Source organism: Lasioglossum baleicum, chromosome 19, assembly GCF_051020765.1.
Source record: "Lasioglossum baleicum chromosome 19, iyLasBale1, whole genome shotgun sequence".
NCBI classification, from domain to species: Eukaryota; Metazoa; Arthropoda; class Insecta; order Hymenoptera; family Halictidae; genus Lasioglossum; species Lasioglossum baleicum.
Window position 1 is genome coordinate 8,517,672 of NC_134947.1, and position 20,203 is coordinate 8,537,874.

Sequence of the window (20,203 nt, forward strand, 5' to 3'; positions counted from 1 at the left end):
ATCCTGTCCTTCCAGTTCACGGACAGCGCACTAAAGCAAACACTCCCGAGGAAATCCCGATTGCAAGGGTGAGTCTTTCTCACTCCCTCTTTCTCTCTCTCTCTCTCTCTCTCTCTCTCTCTCTGTCTGTCTCCCTCTCTCGGTTCGAGGAGAAGAGAGCAAGCTTTAAGGCTGTTTATAAACAGCAGCGAGCCTCTTGCACGCGACCCAGTAGCTTCATCGAGCTGGACGGAAGTTCCTCGAACTCCTTGTGCACTCGACCGAAGAGGAAGAAAGATTGCGGGCGTAAACGTGAGAACAAACAGCCTCCGCGTTCCAAGCGAAAGCACGAATAATTGTTCGCGCCGTTCATTTCCTCTTACCGTTTCATTTGAAGTCGACGGCCGGCGCGGCGGATGGTTTTGACGACTTCGTAGATTGCTGGCTCCTTCGAGGTACTTACTCGTCAATTTTCTTCTACCTCGTAACATTATTCCGTTTGCAGAAAGGTGTCGTGTCTCTACAGGGCTGGATGACCATTTCTATTGTAGATTCATTTTCTCCATTCTCTGAACCTGATATTGGATGCTCGCTTCGAAATGAATTACTTTTAAAGGTACCCTTTCTCTCTAAAACTTCCACAGCACTCTGTTGGACACATTAATCCGTTGACTTCGTTTCTTATCGCGAGGTTGCCGTCCTACTTTAAGAAATTGTAGTCAACCTGATTTTATTAACATACTAGCTTTTTCGCCCGCGGCTTCGCTCGCACAGGAAATCGTTTAATGCCCTCGGAAATTGATATTATTTCTCCATTTAACCCCCCATTCACCCCTATAGAGTTTTAATTTTATGTCAAGTCGCCATCTTAGATTTCAAAACCCCTTTTCACCCCCTTAGGGGATCAATTTTTTAAAATGCCGAAATAGGGGTTTGATTAATTATATCAAAGAGCATTAAGACTAAGTTTCGAGCAAATCCGACCACGAACAAAATATTCCTCATTCAAACGTTGCAACCACTTTTCACCCCCTCGGGGATTTAATTTTTTCAAATGCCGAAACAGGTGTTTGATTAACTATATCAAAGAGCATTAAGACCAAGTTTCAAGCAAATTCGACCACGAACAAAATATTCCTCATATAAACGTTGCAACCCCTTTTCACCCCCTTGGGGGTTGAATTTCGAAATATCCTTTCTTATCCTTTGTATAAATCATAAAGGAAACCCCTATGCAAAATTTCAGCTTTCTTGGTCCAAGGGTTTAAGCCTGGGCGTTGATCAGTGAGTGAGTGAATGAATCAGCACTGCATTTTTATATATAGAGATATAGAAGACGTTATAAACGTTGCATCCCCTTTTCACCCCCTTAGGGGTTAAATTTTTTAAAATGCCGAAATGTGTGTTTGATTAATTATATCAAAGAGCATTAAGACCAAGTTTCAAGCAAATTCGACCACGAACAAAATATTCCTCATATAAACGTTGCAACCCCTTTTCACCCCCCGAGGGGTTGAATTTTTTAAAATGCCGAAATAGGTGTTTGATTAATTATATCAAAGATCATTAAGACCAAGTTTCAAGCAAATCCGACCACAAATAAAATATTCCTCATTCAAACGTTGCAACCACTTTTCACCCCCTCGGGGATTGAATTTTTTTAAATGCCGAAACAGGTGTTTGATTAACTATATCAAAGAGCATTAAGACCAAGTTTCAAGCAAATTCGACCACGAACAAAATATTCCTCAAAAAACGTTGCATCCCCTTTTCACCCCCTTGGGGGTTGAATTTCGACATATCCTTTCTTATCCTTTGTATAAATCATAAAGGAAACCCCTATGCAAAATTTCAGCTTTCTTGGTCCAAGGGTTTAAGCCTGGGCGTTGATCAGTGAGTGAGTGAATGAATCAGCACTGCATTTTTATATATAGAGATATAGAAGACGTTATAAACGTTGCATCCCCTTTTCACCCCCTTAGGGGTTAAATTTTTTAAAATGCCGAAATGTGTGTTTGATTAATTATATCAAAGAGCATTAAGACAAAGTATAAAGTAAATCCGACCACGAACAAAATATTCCTGATACAAACGTTGCAACCATTTTTCACCCCCTCGGGGGTTAAATTTTTTTAAATGCCGAAATAGGGGTTTGATTAATTATATCAAAGATCATTAAGACCAAGTTTCAAGCAAATCCGACCACAAATAAAATATTCCTCATATAAACGTTGCAACCCCTTTTCACCCCCCTAGGTAAGTATGAAGTAAATCCGACCACAAATAAAATATTCCTCATACAAACGTTGCAACCCCTATATCGGATCAAAACAAGTGGGTAATGAAAGTTGTTCATCGCGAAGGGGGATATCCAATGATACCAAACTCGACCCCCAGGGGGTGGCGATGGGGAAGATAAGAAACTTAAATGGGAACCCCCATTTTTCATTGCAGATTTGGATTCTCCAGAAAGAAATACACAAATTCGACCTACAGTGGACGAAATTTCTATAAGAACACTACTGTTTTGAACAAAAAACAGTTAAGTATTTTGATAATACGATCAAATGAAGGCTAGAAAATAATTAAGGAACATAAGAATGCAGATATCAATATTCTGAATTCAAGAAAACTGCTTTATTTTTGTTGTAACCAAAATATTACAACTTAATGTACATAAGTATAACGAAATTTCTATAAGAACAGTCTAATAAATTCGAACAAAAAAACCAAGTTTATAATTATTAATATTTTGTACTTCCACCGTTACAGTTAATCACTTCAAATATTCTATTTTCCATACTGCAAACTAATTTTTGCAACGTTGTTTATGGATGTGATTCCACTCATATCTTACTGCGTTTTCTGACTCTTTAATGTTGTTATACTGCTTCCCATTTTGATATATTGCTCGTAATAGGATTCCCCATTTTTCTATTGGGTTTAGATTGGGGGAACGTGACGGCCAGTTCATTAGTTGCAAATTCTTTGGTCTAAACCACTCCCGAGTCTTCTTAGCATTGTGTATCGCTGCGTTATTTTGTTGAAAAATAACGTTGTCGTCATAATTTTCTTCGATGAAGCAAATTAAAGTGTCTTCTAATAGGGCAATGTATGTTTCTGCGTTCATTCCCGTACAAATTTTGCATATTGGTGTTTTTGAATTACAGCTAAACGCAGCCCACACCATTAAACTTCCACCGCCGAAATTCCTACTCATCGCTACGGCTTTATCATTACGTAAATCATGCCAATAGTATTTAAAACCGTTAGGACCGTCTAGATTACATTTTTTTTCATCGGAAAATATAACATTTTTCCACTCTTGACGCCAGGTCATGTGATCTCTTGCGAATTTTAATCTTGCAGTTTTGTGCTCCTGGGTAAGAAGTGGCTTCATTACTTTTTTACTCCATTTTAACCGTGTATCGTGTTGCAATATTTGCTGTACACGTCGCACAGTGAGGTATTTGGTCCGAAAAAGTGGAAAAAATTCGATTTCTAAATTTTTGCGTATGGGGCATAAAATTTTTGTTGTTCCTTGTAGTTAAAGGTCTGAAGAATGAGGCTGCAATATTATTTTTTCTATTTGTACACCCGTGAAGCAGAGTTGGGCAGGAATTAATTACATGAGTAATTAATTACATCTTCAATTACAATTACATGTAATTGCAATTACTTTCGCTCAACCAGTAATTGTAATAGCGGACCACAATTACAATTACAGTGATTCGTCAAGTAATTGCAATTCCAATTACAATTACATGTAATTGTAATTGTATTTCTGCAATTCCAAATTACAGTAATTGGCAAGTAATTGTAACTGTAATTGAAATTACATTTTGCCCAACTCTGCCGTGAAGTAGTAAAGTTCATCGAAAGTCGAGAGATTTTAAGCCGCGCTTGGCGTTCTTAAACAGTCTCTAAGACAGCGTCTGTTCATTGGCGATTTTCAAGTGTTTGAAGCAAAATTCTGTAAATTCTTGTATTACAAAAGTTGTTCAGGTAGGTATACAGAGCACTTTCGCATAGATTTTATTTTGTGTTATCATCTAAATTAGTATAGTTATTAATATTTGAATATTACCAATCATTCTGTAAGCTTTTTAAAAATGACAAAACTTTATTGACCTTTGTGTTATAGTATAAAGCTTTATTGAGTGCTCTTTTTGGTGTCATTACATTCGGTAAAGATTTGTGATTATAAGCCAACAAAGTTTGATTCCGGATATGTCCGGATTCAAATTTTATAGCTAATTTAGTATTAAGCGTTTAACAGCGTTTCGCGTACGCCTCCATGTTCGACTACGCTTGGCCTCAAATGAAGAAGAAATATTATCCGAGATAGAAATTTCTGATGTGTTTTCGGATGAAAATTAATGGTAACAATTTTAAAATGTTCTTATAATATATACCGGGTGAGTCATTCAAAGTGAAACAGACGTATATCTTCGAAATTAAGCATTTTGGTTAAAAAATGTTTCTGACAAAAGCTGTATGGTTTCGAGGGGGCCATAAAATGGCGTCATTGATTTGACCTTGGATAGTCGTTTGAAAATCACGCGAAGGTCATCTTCAATTTCTTAAATAGAAAACCCTATTTTTTTATTGCATATTCTTCTAGCTTGTTTTCAGAGTTTTCCAAAACGCTATAATGAAATATTTTTTTCTTAAATACTTTTAAAGTTACAATAGCGCAAATATTCCACTATCGCCTCGCTTTTTCAGGGGTTCTCGATAATCTGAGAAAAAAATGTTTCGAACAAAAGAGGAACAGTATTCAGTCGTCTACAAATTTCAATATATAAAAGTTAAAGAAATTTTTTTTTTTCAAAAAATTGAGGTAAATTTCATTTTTTAAACACTAAAATGTATTTTGGATTTCATAATGTTGTAGCTGATCTTAAGGCGAATCCAACGAGATATGTGTATAATATTATAACCTTGAGCCTATAAATAACGCTACAATAGATCTCTCCACTTTTTCAGGCCAAATACCCCACTGTGCGTCGTGTAGTCACTGGCAGATCCAAAACTCTTGTTACTTCACTGGCAGTGCTATTATTAGTTGATATTTCTTTAAAAATACGAGAACGATCACGCCTTGTGAGTTTTGTATTTCCACCTATATAATGGTTTTTGCCATATTTTTCACGCAATTTTAGAAAATGATGTATGCAAGTACTAGATCTATTAATTTTTTTGGCTATCTCTCGAATAGAGAAACCTGCATCGTGGTATGCATCTATTTTTATTCTTTCTTCGGAACTTAAAACTTTTCCGCGTGGCATTCGAATAAATAAAGAATTATTATATGTATGTGAAAAAATTTCGTATTTAAATTTCAATATTTACTCTGTCTGAGGTATGGACGATGTTTCTTGTAGTAATGATGATACAGAACTGAGAGAAACTTATCGTTCTTATACAAATTTCGTACTTACTATGATCAGCATTCAATTATTTTTGTTTACAACACTGAGGACTTTCGAATTTGTTTACATGCGATACTTTACGGTAATAATACATTGGTGTTCATAAGGTTTTCACACTATACTAACAACAAATTTACCGAATAAATGAACTTTTGGCAGTAAATTATGATGTTCTTATAGAAATTTCGTCCACTGTAAGAGGTTTTGCATTTTGGTTCACAGATGGCGCTGTAATGGACAAAAATCAAAATGGATAAGAAATCATTGAAAATTGGGGATATCTCGAGAAATAAACACCAGATCAGGAAAATAAAAGTAGACGTATTTGATATTTTTAAAAATGGTATCCAATAACACCATAATTGACCCCCCACCCCCACCTCCTGTGGGTGGGGGAGAGAATTATTTCAAAATCTTCAATGGGAAACCCTTTTTTACAGCAAATCTTGGTTTTCCATTGATTTGATATTATTGGTGTAATTTCTTTCACAGATGTCGCTGCAATCGAAATCAGTTGGAAAAATTCATTGGTTTGTTTACCAATAAATCAAAAACTACTTTTAGCGTTACCCAAGAACAACGACGTGGACGTCGTTGGTGTTATTGAATAGCATTTTTAAAAATATCTGTGAGGTTGTGAGATAAGTGACGATAGATGGCGCAGAGCGCGTCAGAGGAGGAGTTGCGATCGTCGACCATTGAGGGCGATCTTGTTGAGGCCTGACCGCCGAAGAGAGTGCAAGAACGTAAAGAGAGTACAAGCGTGAAGAGAAAAGCATTTATACATTTATACATTTTGTTCTTTTAATATATATATATATATATATATATATATATATATATATATATATTCACAGTATTTTGGTACAATATTACTGCTTCTCTGTTAATTACAACCACAATGTCAAATACGTCTACTTTTATTTTTCTGATCTGGTGTGTATTTCTCGAGATATCCCCAATTTTCAACGATTTTTTGCTCATTTTGATTTTTGTCCATTACAGCGCCATCTGTGAACCAAAATGCAAAAACTCCTAGGTCGAATGTGTGTATTTCATTCTGGAGAATCCAAATCTGCAATGAAAAATGGGGGTTCCCATTTAAGTTTTTTATCTTCCCCCACCCCCACCCCCAGGGGGTGGCGATGGAGGGTCGAGTTTGACATCATTGGATGTCCCCCTCCGCGACGAACAACTTTCATTACCCACTTGTTTTGATCCGATGCATATAGTTCTCGAGATATTTCAATGTCTTCAGATAAATCATAATGGTTCCTCCAAACCATTCAAATAGTACACAAAATATTTTTTGTAGCCCCACAATTGGAGGAGATATTTAGGTGGCCGTATTTAGGTGGACCACCCTGTATACATTAGTAACCAAATTTAGAGTAGTGCCGAATTTTGGCCATTTTTCCACAGTGCGTTGTAGGAATTCGCGTTACACCGTAGTGCTACCCTAATGGCGCAACATTGGATTTTCGAAGGCCAGGGACGAATTAGTTCGCCCACGTACGTGTGCGGGAGGATAGTGGCAACACTGGTCGCATCCAATTACTGTTCCCAACAAGTAAAAGCTCCATTGCTGTCTGTTGAACGAGACAGAAAGTTAGCGGGTCTCGTTGTTGTCTCTGTTCGCGGTTTAAGACGGAGTGGATATCGGCTTCGTTCGAAGTCTTAGAACATCGATTGCAAGATTGCACGATTCAAAATTAGCACGTTTCTTCGTCGAACCCGCCACCGCACCGCACCGCGTCGCGTCGCGGTGAATCTCTTATCGGATACGATTCTCACGCTCCGTTCTCTGATCACTTTCCAACCGAAAACCATCGGGCTCGTCGTTTTCGTTTTCCTACTCCCACGCTCGCCTCCTTGTCCTGGCACCGTTGAATTCCATTTCCGAAATACGTATCCTGAATACCGTGGCTTTCCACGGTTGCTTGTTGGCCTGGATATACAGTTTGATGGGAGATGGGTCGAGAAGCACGCCAAGAAATCCCTACTATTCTCGCGTTGCGGCGGCGCACAGTGGGTTGAAACGCGAAAAACGCGGACAAAAATCATTTCTGAAGCTATTTCTAAGTTTAAATTAATAAAAATGGTATCGTTTTATAGATTTTGAGGTGCTGAATTCAAATTAACAATCAGATTTTGTTTAATACCAAACCCATAAAAGTTATGTAAGGTTTTTTAGAAACGGTTTTCTCGAATTGGGACATACATGTTATTAATTGTTTTATAATTAATAATGGTACATTTTTAAGCTATTTATAGTATAAATTATAGTATAATTTACATCCTCTTCACTGTTGTCTTCTTCACCGATGTGTATGTATGTGTATGTGATTTCACGTTCGCGGATAGTAACGGATTTATATAAATAGAGGGTTCACGGAGGGACTCGGCCTATGATTTTTTTTTTATTGTCAAATCGTATAGTACAATATTAAAAAAGTTATCGTTTTCTTTAGAGCGGTCTCAAACTTTTGTCCGCTACTGTATGTTATAGATATTCGTTAAGTAAACGTTCAAATACTTCATTATGATTATTTTTAATGTGTTTTATATATGAGAATACAATATGCCTTCAAACTAGTGGGTTACCAAGTCATTTAAACGAAAAAATGATTTCATAAGTTGTGCTCACAAAAAATTCAATTTGTTGCAAAATTCTGAGGTCGTAGACAAATTTTGATACCAGATTGGAAATCAGCGTGAAAAAATCTACTGGAAATGATATATAGCATGATAAGAAAAAATTTTTTCCGTGCCTAGTATTGGAAAAACCACAATTTTCTTGAAATTCTACATGTTTAACGAATTTTCTCAAGGTTAAAAAACGTTCGTACCATAATCTCCCTATTTTTCATATATTCTGCAAAGTTTCAGCTTTCATTAAAAAAAAATTTCATCGCTCTATCTCATCTCTATCGAAAGTTCTTTGATTTTGAGTCGAGTCTGGTCCAAATTTTCCACTGTGCGCCGACGCACAATTGAGTTCCGATCCAATTTAGTTCAAAATTGATACTCATAGGTTTTTTGGGTCGCTGATTATAAATCTGAAGTCAAAATTACAAAAAACAAAATAGCGGCCGGTTATGTGAAAAAATTATTTATTTCCACAAATATTAAATTATTATCAGGTGACTTCAGATAGCAAAAAATGTAAGATTTTAGTGTTAAATATTGCATGTTATGTTATGTATTGCGAGTTAATTCTTTAGTACTAAAATGTAATAGAAGTTTCTCAGTTCTGTTTCGTTCCGATATTTCACTCACCTCTAGTAAATTAAAAAGATATGTAAAAAAAAAAATTAAAATCTTACACTGTTCACTATCTGAAGCATTTTATTGTAATATATAACAAATGTGTACCTTGCATTTGCGAAAATTAATTTTATCTACGATTTAGGGCAAATTCGCCATTTCGGAACGTTACCGGTCGCTAAGGAAATGGCGATAATTCATAAGGTCGCAATAGGTCGCTGGAAAATAAAACGTACACTTGTTTAATAGCCTTAACAGCTTCTTTTCCAAAAAAAAATGATTGCTTGATCGCGATTGATAAGCAACTTTCTCGTTAATGAAATGTACCAGATGTGTAGATTTCTCCTTTCATCTACCAGAGTTTTAAAAAATTAAATAAAGCAATAAAATCAGAATATTATATTAAATTAGGACATGCCCAACAATAGCAAGAATGATAAACCAGCGTTACAGCGCTATAATAAGTCGCAGAGGTAATTTCAATTATGGTTGAAAATGCCGGTCTTCTAGAACTACTAACTTCGAACTTACGTATCTCCGACAGAAGTACGTATTAAATATTGGTTGTAACAAATGATTTGGCGATTTCCGACCACTGTGCGACGCACAGTGTGACGAATGGCCTTTTTAGCTGGACAAAATTCTAAAAAAAAAAAATCGCCTATTTTTCTATATTTATCAATTGATATGTTTACAGTTGTATAAAATATGAATAATTATTAACTTTTTACAACATTTAGTTGGTTTTTGTTAATTAAACAATATATTTTAAGTGATTTATAATTAAATATAATATACAACGAAGTTAGTAATGGATCTATGTAACACACAGAATGATAACAAGTAGTAGATATTATCAAAGAAGACGTCATTTTTAATTATGGACAAAAAGAATGTTAATATAATTTACTAATTTACTTTTTGGAGATTCAGACATACGGGAAAGAATTATTCTTTGGTTTAGTATACGGTTTCAATCTATAAATAATCTGCTGCATATTATTGTTTATTATTTTAATATAATAGAAAATTAAAAATATAATAACATAAAAATATAAATAAAACAACAGAAATAACAGAGATCAAAATGAAAGTATTAAATAGGAGCGTTCGGTTGCTAGAAACTAATAACTTATAAACTAATAACTTATAAACAAATGTAAATTAATCTAAAAATTTGAAAAAAGGTATCACGTTTGATGTGATAACGTAACAAATAAAACACTAACAACAAACACAGTAATAATAACAATATCAATAAAAAACAACAACAACAATAAAAATAACGAAACTGAAAGATATATGAAAAACGCAAGGGAGATGTAGACTGCACGTTGATCGCTCGAAACTGAAGAAACCAATTTTCATAAGAAGAAAGTTCGGAGGAAAACCTGACGATTGTGTATTCATTACATTGTATATTCCTTAAATATACAATGAACGAAATCAATCCATAGGTTTCAACGAGTAGACTAAACAAACCGCTAAGTGATGACGGCATCGGCTGCGTTCGGGCCCGGCCCGGGCTGTGATTGTCACGAGCGTGAACGTAAAACGACGTAACTTCATTGTAAAAATTAGTATGCTATACCAACGTATAGCAATTTTATTTTGGTACTACAATAAACTAGAGAATCTCTACTTTATAATAATGTAAAAATCATCGCGTGGGGCGACGTGGGGCATATACTAATTCATTGACGAAGAGGAGTAACATGGGCGTTTCTGTGGCAAAATAAGTACCGTCTTTGACACTTAATTTACAAAAATAGAGGAATGTTATCGATAATTTGGAATTACTAAAATGAAAATACATGTTTTGAGATGCTATATCCATCATACATAGGAAATTTAAATACTCCTTCGTACATTTTAACATATTTCTAGCGCGTATGACAATGTGCCCATTCATTTATAGGTTAGGCGTCCGCCTTTTAGGTGAAGTTTACACGCTCTGTAAACATACAACAAAAGAATTTTAAGTTTTAATATTCAAGGGTTTTAATACATGGTTATTTTAGATAATATTGGCACAGTTAGTTTTTGTTTATTTGAAAGTTAATTTTGTCTAGCTAAAAAGGCCATTCGTCACACTGTGCGACGCGACGAACAGTGGGCCAAACCGACAAAATCTGTGTCAAAATCAAAGAACTTTCGATAGAAATGAGGTATAGCGATGAAATTGTTTTTAAATTAAAGCTGAAATTTTGCAGAATATGTGAAAAATAGGGAGATTATGGTACGAACGTCTTTTAACCTTGAGAAAATTCGTTAAACATGTAGAATTTCAAGAAATCGATTTTGCAATATCCTGAGGTCGTAGACAAATTTTGAGACCAGATTTGAAATCAGCGTGAAAAAATCTACGGGAAATGAAGTACAGCATGTTCAAAAAAAAATTTCTCCGCGCGTGGTCTTGGAAAAACCACAATTTTCTCGGAATTGTGCAAGTTTAACGAATTTTCTCAACGTTAAAAAAACGTTTTTCCCATAATCTCCCGATTTTTCCCATATTCTGCAATGTTTCAGCTTTAATTTAAGAAAAATTTCATCGCTCTAACTCATTTCTATCGAAAGTTCTTTGATTTTGTGGCGCACAGTGGGCTAAACCGACGAAATTAGGATCCTATCAGGAATAAGATAGAGTGATGATTTTTAAAAAGTTCAAGTTGAAATATTGCAGAATGTGGGAGAAATAGAGAGATTATGCTACGAACATTTTTTAACTTTGGAAATCGCTGTGTTAAACGTGCAGACTTTCAAGAAAAGTGTGGTTTGTCCAATACCATGTCTACCACCTTAGGATTCTACAAAAAATCGATTTTGTGAAAAAAAAACGAATGAAATCATTTTTCCGTTGAAATGATCGCCGTCTGGATAGAAGGTATGTATATTGCAGTCAGTGGTCGTCAACGGCAGTGACTTTTCAGCCCGATCTCTTCTCGCTACGCTTCCTTTCGCGTGCATTTCGAGCGTAGGGGTCGGTTTTTTAGATGAATTGACGGGATTACGCGTACACATTCGACTTCGAAACACGAGAAAAATGTTCGCACAACAAATGCATCGCAGCCAGTGTTCGAAATATTGAATACACGGTCCGTTGCTCGTGAAATTAATAAATCTCGCGAGCTTTTGGAATTTTTGGTCGGTTGACAATCGACGGGTGCAGGTCAACAGGATTTTCTGTAGGTCCCGGATGGAAATTTTCGAACATTATGCTGGGAGTCTAACCGCGGGGTAGCTAGGGACTACTACCGGTGATTTGATATACAATTTTGCGTAGGTTGTGCATAAATGCGGCGCGTTAGCAGGGCGGCTGAGACAAATGGCGGCTGCCACGCCACGGTTATATTTGCTCGACCGCGTACACGGCTAAACTGAAACCCATTGTTTTACGAGCCGCCTAATTATACATTGTGTAAACCGGCGTCACTTAACCGCCGTCGGTGTGTCGGTGACATAATCGAACAAGAAACGAGCGTGTCCGCATGATATTTTGTCCGACGCGACGCGGCGCGCGATTGTAATTCCGCGGCACGGTGGCCGCGCGCGAACGACAACTCTAATTAATAAACGCGTCACGAAGAAATTTGTGGACTTCGAAAATCGCGGTCGCGCGGCCAAATAGGGCTGGTCCGGCCACCGGATAAAGGTCAGTTTATAGTCGCCAGAACAAGCGAAGTGGGGGTATTCCATGAGAATGCCTGCTCGCGTGCTAGTTCTGGCCATGCCTGGTCTAATCTAGGTGCACGGTAGTGCACCAGCCAAGTTCTTGTACTACCACCTTTTACACGAAACAATTTAGCCGTTTTTTAGAGGCTTATAACTCGGCACTGGAGGCAGATGGAGAGATGTAATTTCGTACAGTTGTTAAATGGTATCATGTCTCAATATTGACAAAACATTAATCTTCCAACATTAGTAGCTTCCGAGATATAGGACCTCAAAAATCGTTAAATTTGTCACTGACTGACTGACTGACTGACTGACAGATCATCAAAACCTTTTGGGTACTTCCCATTGACCTACAAGCTTGAAATTTCGCACACAGGTCTATCATAACAAATCATCGAAGGAATAATTGTCAAAGTTTGAAATTTGACACCTTAAAGGGGTGGTATTGAAAAAAAACATTACGAAATAGGTACGTAGGATAGAACATATAGAAAATGGCTGTATCTCGGGAAGGTGCGTCCTACCGCAAAAATAACGAAATTTTCAAAAGGCTTAACGTAAAGCATATAGGGTATTCCCAACCACATGACGTATGTAGCCTTTTGTTTTTCTTTTTTTAAATTAGAAAATGAAAATTAAAAAATGGCTGTATCTCGGGAACGGTGCGTCCTATCGCAAAAATAACGAAATTTTCGAAAGACCGTACAGGATGCATATCGGGTATGCCCAACCACGTGACGTATGTGGTCTTTCGATTTTTCGAAAAAAAGAAAAAAAAGAAAAATTAAAAAATGGCTGTATCTCGGAAACGGTGCGTCCTACCGCAAAAATAACGAAATTTTCAAAAGGCTTAACCCGAAGCATATACGGTGTTCCCAACCACATGACGTATGTGGTCTTTTGATTTTTCGAAAAAAAAGAAAAGAATTGGAAATTAAAAATGGTATCTCGGGAACGGTGCGTCCTATCGCAAAAATAACGAAATTTTCGAAAGACCTTACGCGAGGCATATAGGGTATGCCCAACCACATGATGTTTGTGGTCTTTTGATTTTTCGAAAAAAAAATAATAAAAAATAAAGAGTGGCTGTATCTCGGAAACGGTGCGTCCTACCGCAAAAATAACGGAATTTTCAAAAGGCTTAACCTAAAGCATGTCAGGGATAAGAGTAATAATAACCGTAAACTTGATAATTGATGAAATTTCAACAAAAAGTGATGAAATCCCAACAAAAACATTCTGTAAACAGGAGCCAAGTTCTTATAGCCGTAAAAAGTTGTGAGATCAAACAAAATACGGCCAAGTTCGTTAGCTTAGAAATACCTCTTGCAATACTGAAAAAAGCGGTCGTAAAAATTAGTTTAAAAGAACGCTATTTAATTTTTAATGAATTACATGGTGGGCTAAATTATACAAACTTGGCCGTTACTCTTTAAACCAATGACCATAAAAGGTGTTAGGTGGCGGCCAAGTTTGAATAATTCAGCCCTCCATGTGACTCTTTAAAAATTAAATAGCGTTCTTTTTAACTAATTTTTACAAACGCTTTTTTCAGTATTGCAAGAGGTATTTCTAAGCTAACGAACTTGGCCGTTACTTTTTAAACCAATGACCATAAAAGGTATTAGGTGGCGGTCAAGTTTGAATAATTTAGCCCTCCATGTGACTCTTGAAAAATTAAATACCGTTCTTTTTAACTAATTTTTACAAACTCTTTTTTCAGTATTGCAAGAGGTATTTCTAAGCTAACGAACTTGGCCGTTACTTTTTAAACCAATGACCATAAACGGTGTTAGGTGGCGGCCAAGTTTGAATAATTTAGCCCACCATGTAACTCATTAAAAATTAAATAGCGTTCTTTTTAACTAATTTTTCCAAACGCTTTTTTCAGTATTGCAAGAGGTATTTCTAAGCTAACGAACTTGGCCGTTACTTTTTAAACCAATTACCATAAAAGGTGTTAGGTGGCGGCCAAGTTTGAATAATTTAGCCCTCCATGTGACTCTTTAAAAATTAAATAGCGTTCTTTTTAACTAGTTTTTACAAACGCTTTTTTCAGTATTGCAAGAGGTATTTCTAAGCTAACGAACTTGGCCGTATTTTGTTTCATCTTACAACTTTTTACGGCCATAAGAACTTGGCTCCTGTTTACAGAATGTTTTTGTTGGGATTGTAAGTATGCTTGAGCCCAAATAAGAAGGTACTTACTAGCCGACGAAATTAAGACTCTACTGCGCATATGACTCTAATAGTCCAGTCGTCAGGTACTTTTACCTTGAAAGTATGTATTCCGAACTTAATGAAATTTTGGCACGTCATTTGGGGGTACTCTGAGGAGTCGAATCTGAGTTTTCGAACTCGAGGACCCTGTGCTAACTTGGGGAGAGGGAAAAAACCACGATTTTTGTTACCTGTTTTTAGTATTTCGCCTATAATTCAGAAACTATGGGTCCTACGAACTATTTCTTTTCATTTTTGGAAAGAGCATTAAATTTCCTTCAAATTTCACTGTTCCAACGTATTTTTTGATCGAATAGGTACCGAGAGACAGGCGTTCGAAATTAGGAAATGTTTCTCAAAGTGACATTTTGAGCCACACATTGTGACATTTAGCAGGAAATTTCAAGTTTTTGGCTCATAATTTTAGTTTTTCAGCACATCTACATACAATCTACATACTATGTATACCCCTTACATTGTAAGACTCAAAATGTCATTTTAAGAAACATTTCCCAATTTTGACCACCTGTCTCACGGTACCTATTGGGTCAAAAAATATGTTTGAACAGTGAAATTTGAAGGAAATTGAATGCTTTTTCCAAAAATGAAAAGAAAAAGTTCGTAGGAAAGTGGGACCTTTCGTCCAAATCGGAGAACGCATACCCACTAAAACCCCACCGTCCAGGGGACTTAGAAACCCTTTCACCTCCTAACGTCCGGCGCACAGTGGGACCTTTCGTCCAAATCGGAGACAAAATCAAAGAACTTTCGATAGAAATGAGTTAGTGCGATGAAATTTTTTTAAAATTAAAGCTGAAACTTTGCAGAATATAGGAAAAATAGGGAGATTATTGTACGAAGGTTTTTTAACGTTGAGAAAATTCGTTAAACAAATAGAATTTCAAGAAATCGATTTTGCAATATCCTGAGGTCGTAGACAAATTTTGAGACCAGATTTGAAATCAGCGTGAAAAAATCTACGGGAAATGAAGTGCAGCATGTTCAAAAAAAAAATTTTCCGCGCGTGGTATTGGAAAAACCACAATTTTCTTGAAATTGTGCCAGTTTAACGAATTTTCTCAACGTTAAAAAACGTTCTTACCATAATCTCCCTATTATTCCCATATTCTGCAAAGTTTCAGCTTTAATTTAAAAGAAATTTCATCGCTCTATCTCATTTCTATTGAAAGTTCTTTGATTTTGTCTCCGATTTGGACGAAAGGTCCCACTGTGCGCCGGACGTTAGGAGGTGAAAGGGTTCCTAAGTCCCCTGGACGGTGGGGTTTTTGTGGGTATGCCTTCTCCCTAGTTTTATTTCGAGCAAGGTGGGCCCCATACTACACTCCCGACCGTTATCGGCAGGGGGGTGTGCGTGAATGCATTTCCTCCCCCTCCGCCCTTAAACAAAAATTAAAGGTCCGGGATTACAATGTCAGCAGTTTTTAGCTACGTCAGTATTTCAGGGCGCGCAGTCTGACAATGAATCTTCGGGAACATTTTCAGTCGAACTTACGAGCTGCGAACCTCCGGACGGTGATAAGGTTCCATGAAATAAACGTATCCCGTAGGATGGTCTGCGGCAGGCAAGCGTGAAACGGTTAAAGAAAACGCGCGTCCCTAATCGATGAAATTAATTTGACGGCGGTTATAAACGGGCTTGAATATCGTTCCGACACGCTTCAGAAAATTACGCATTCCCCCCACGCCGCAGAATGTGCACGGTATACGGTGCACCGTAAATTCTCCCCTTGCTGCGTGCAACCCCCGCTGCCACCTTAGATTAAACGCTCGAATTACTTTGGAATGATATTTACCCGTGAGTAATACGGCCCGATATCGACGCTGTCAATTCGCTGATCTGATTTCCACAGCCTGTCGTCCATACGATCCTACTCGAATCTTTACTCTATCCAGCCAGCTATTTAACCTTCTCTCTGTGTTATGGGGTATAAATGCACCCCAGGCTGATAAAAACGAAAATAAAAAGTTGTCGAATGGAAAATTCCCAAGAATTTTATTGGATTGCTATTTGAGATATGATTTAAAATTTTTAGTATTCTATGATCATCTTTCAAAAATCAATAAATGTTCAGAAATGCTTACGCAGACAAATTTTTTTAAACATAATAAAAGTCCCCACTCCTAGGAGGTAAGCGGGGTGCAGGGGAGGCACGTAGGAGGTCCACTTTTTCGGTTTTCCGCTTATATCTCGGAAACTAGGCGTCCTAGCGATAAGACCATTCTATACAAAATTAAAGCTGACAAACTGTACCACAAGATAGATTGGATTCAGTTTTTCGCTATCTCGCATAGTTACCGAGATATCCGCGCTCAAAGTTCACTAATAGTGCTGAAGAATTAGCTAGTCAAACAAGGCAAAACACTCGGAAACTGTGTGAGATAGCGAAAAACTGAATAGAATCAATCTTGTGACATATTTTATCAACTTTAATTTAGTATGGAATGGTCTTACCGCTAGGACGCATAGTTTCCGAGATATGTAGCCGGCTGTAGCCCGCTCACCTCCTAGGAGTAGGGACTTTTAGTATGTTTACCTCCTAACTAGTCCAAACAAAGTCCCAAAGTTAAAAATTGTGTTCCTTCCATTTCCCTCTACACCCCCCTTATGGGGGCCGTCTCCTAGCAGATGACGGTCGCGCGTGAACACTCACACACCGCTAGAGTACACTCACACACCGCTAGACCACGTATACGTACGCGAGAATTGCTAGGATCAGGGAAATGCGTTCTGATTTCTCGATAATGCAAAGACGGGGGTTTTTATTAGTCAAAATCGCTAGATAAAAGATCAATCTAGCGCGCTGTTTGCTTCAAAAGTCGTTCTTTTACGTTTCCGAGCAATGATTTTGCAATATTCGGCTGCATGTTGCCCGTCGCATGTTGCCCGTCAGAAGGCGCTACAGTCACGCCGGCGTACTAGCCTCTCCGACGGGCAACATGCAGCCAAATATTGCAAAATCATTGCTCGGAAACGTAAAAGAACGACTTTTGAAGCAAACAGCGCGCTAGATTGATCTTTTATCTAGCGATTTTGACTAATAAAAACCCCCGTCTTTGCATTATCGAGAAATCAGAACGCATTTCCCTGATCCTAGCAATTCTCGCGTACGTATACGTGGTCTAGCGGTGTGTGAGTGTACTCTAGCGGTGTGTGAGTGTTGACGCGCGACCGTCATCTGCTAGGAGACGGCCCCCTTATGAGCATCCATCGACTGGAGCACATGTTCAAATTCTAGAAAATATTAGGACCTTGAATAAGTTCTCGCTGTTTCTTCAAAGATGGCAGTAGCAGTACCCCGTTCGTGAAATTTCGAATAGTAACACACATACAAGGCAGTAGTGTATCTAACCTTAAATTTCAGTGTATGGTAGTTCACTTTAGTGTAAACAAAGTAATTTTTTCTTAGTTCTGAAAATGTCTACTTTTGTGCCAAATAAAGTGTATTTGCGGGGAATTTTATTGCACTACTTTATTCAAAAGAAATCTGCAGCTGAAGCACATAGAATTCTTGTTGAGACTTATGGTGACAATGCTTTGTCGGATACGACATGCAGAGACTGGTTTCGACGCTTCAAAAATAATGATTTTGAACTTGAGGATAAAGAACGTTCTGGCGCACCGAAAAAATTTGAAGACGAAAAGTTGGAGGAATTACTCGATCAAGACCGATGTCAGACGCTAGCAGAACTTGGAAAAACATTACAAGTAGATGAGTCAACTGTTTCAAAACGTTTAAAAGTTTTAGGAATGATCCAGAAGCAAGGACATTGGGTACCGTATGAATTGAAGCCGAGAGACGTCGAACGGCGTTTTCTCATGTGTGAACTACTGCTTCAACGGCAGAAAAGAAAAGGTTTTTTGCACCGCATCGTGACTGGCGATGAAAAGTGGATACACTACGATAATCCAAAGCGTAGAAATTCGTGGGGTAAGCCCGGCCACGCATCAACATCGTCTGCAAAACCAAACATCCATGGTTCGAAGCTTCTTCTCTATATTTGGTGGGATCAGCAGGGTGTAATTTATAATGAGCTGCTCAAACCGAATGAGACTATCACGGGGGAGCGCCATCGACTTCAATTGATGCGTTTAAATCGAGCCTTAAAAGAAAAACGGCCGCTATACGAGCAGAGACACGACAAAGTGATTTTGCTACATGATAACGCTCGGCCTAATGTTGCAAAACCAGTGAAAACCTACCTGGAAACGCTTCAATGGGAAGTTCTACCCCACCCGCCGTATTCACCTGACATAGCCCCTTCTGATTTTCACCTATTCCGTTCGATGGCACATGGCCTAGCTGACCAGCGCTTTCATTCTTATGAAGAAGCTAAAACATGGATCGATTCTTGGATAGCCTCAAAAGACATGTCGTTTTTCCGACGCGGAATTCATATACTACCAGAAAGATGGGAGAAAGTGGTCGCTAGTGATGGGCAATACTTTGAATGAAATGTTTTTGTTCCTTATAATTTAAATAAAGCTTTTATTTTGTAAAAGAAACAGCGAGAACTTATTCAAGGTCCTAATAAATGACAAAGTATGAAAGTGTATCGTGTCTAAAAATTTATCACAAATCACAAATCGTGTATAATCTATTTTAAAATATTCTTAGAGTCGGTGTGATTTACCGATGTCATCCCCGGAGGGTTAACATTAGAAGTACACAGAGAGTAAGTTAAAGAAAACACAAAATCTTTTACTATCTACTTATAAACTATTGTACCAGTCAATGACGTAATAACGATGACGCGAGTGGTCGTGCCAACAAAATTAATCAATACGCAGTAAGGTAACGTTGCAAGAAAATTTGCAATTTATCGACAAGACCGCAAATGAAAATGTCATCGCTTGAACAGTTACTCGAATTAGTCGAATTAATATTCGGACGCTCTAAACAAGACGATAATATTTTTAATATTGTACTATACGATTTGAACTTTTTTGGGGAAGCTAGAGCAATGAGTTTACTACAAGATATGAAAAGAAATTTTTTTCAAAAATTGCTATTGGTCGGAATTGTAGAGAAAATACTACAGTAAAAGTTGCATTTTACAACATTGTTATGTGCGCCTGTATTGAAAATTTAAAAGACACGTTTTGTAGATCTGTGTGAGTTATGTACAGTGACTCCCACAAATATTCGGACAGTCTTAAAAAGGCGATAATTTTTTTAATATTATACTATACGATTTGAACTTTTTTGGGGAAGCTAGAGAGCAATTAGTTTACTACAAGATATGAAAAGAAATTTTTCCAAAAATTGCAATTGATCGAAATTGTAAAAAATACTAAAAGTCGCATTTTACAACTTTTTTATGCGGGCATATATTGAAAATTTAAAAAATACGTTTTGTAGATCTTTGTGAATTAAACATATTCCGAAAATTACGTCAAAATCGGTCGACGTTCCAATGAGCTACAAACGTTTAAATATGGTAAAAATTGCAGATCTTCACGATTCTCGGCCTATAACTGCAGATTCTTACATCTTTCAATGCCTGTCGCTTTTTTCCGCATCAACCGATTTCGATGAAACTTTCACAATGCATATAATTGACACAGATCTACAAAACGTATTTTTTAAATTTTCAATATAGGCTCA

General features: G+C 37.2%; 1 protein-coding gene across 1 annotated transcript in view; it reads right to left on the bottom strand.

Moving 5' to 3' along the window:
• The window catches only part of LOC143218567 (uncharacterized), a 362,474-nt gene that overhangs the window by 102,386 nt on the left and 239,885 nt on the right, over window positions 1-20,203 (bottom strand). The gene's annotated exons all lie outside the window — the stretch shown is intronic.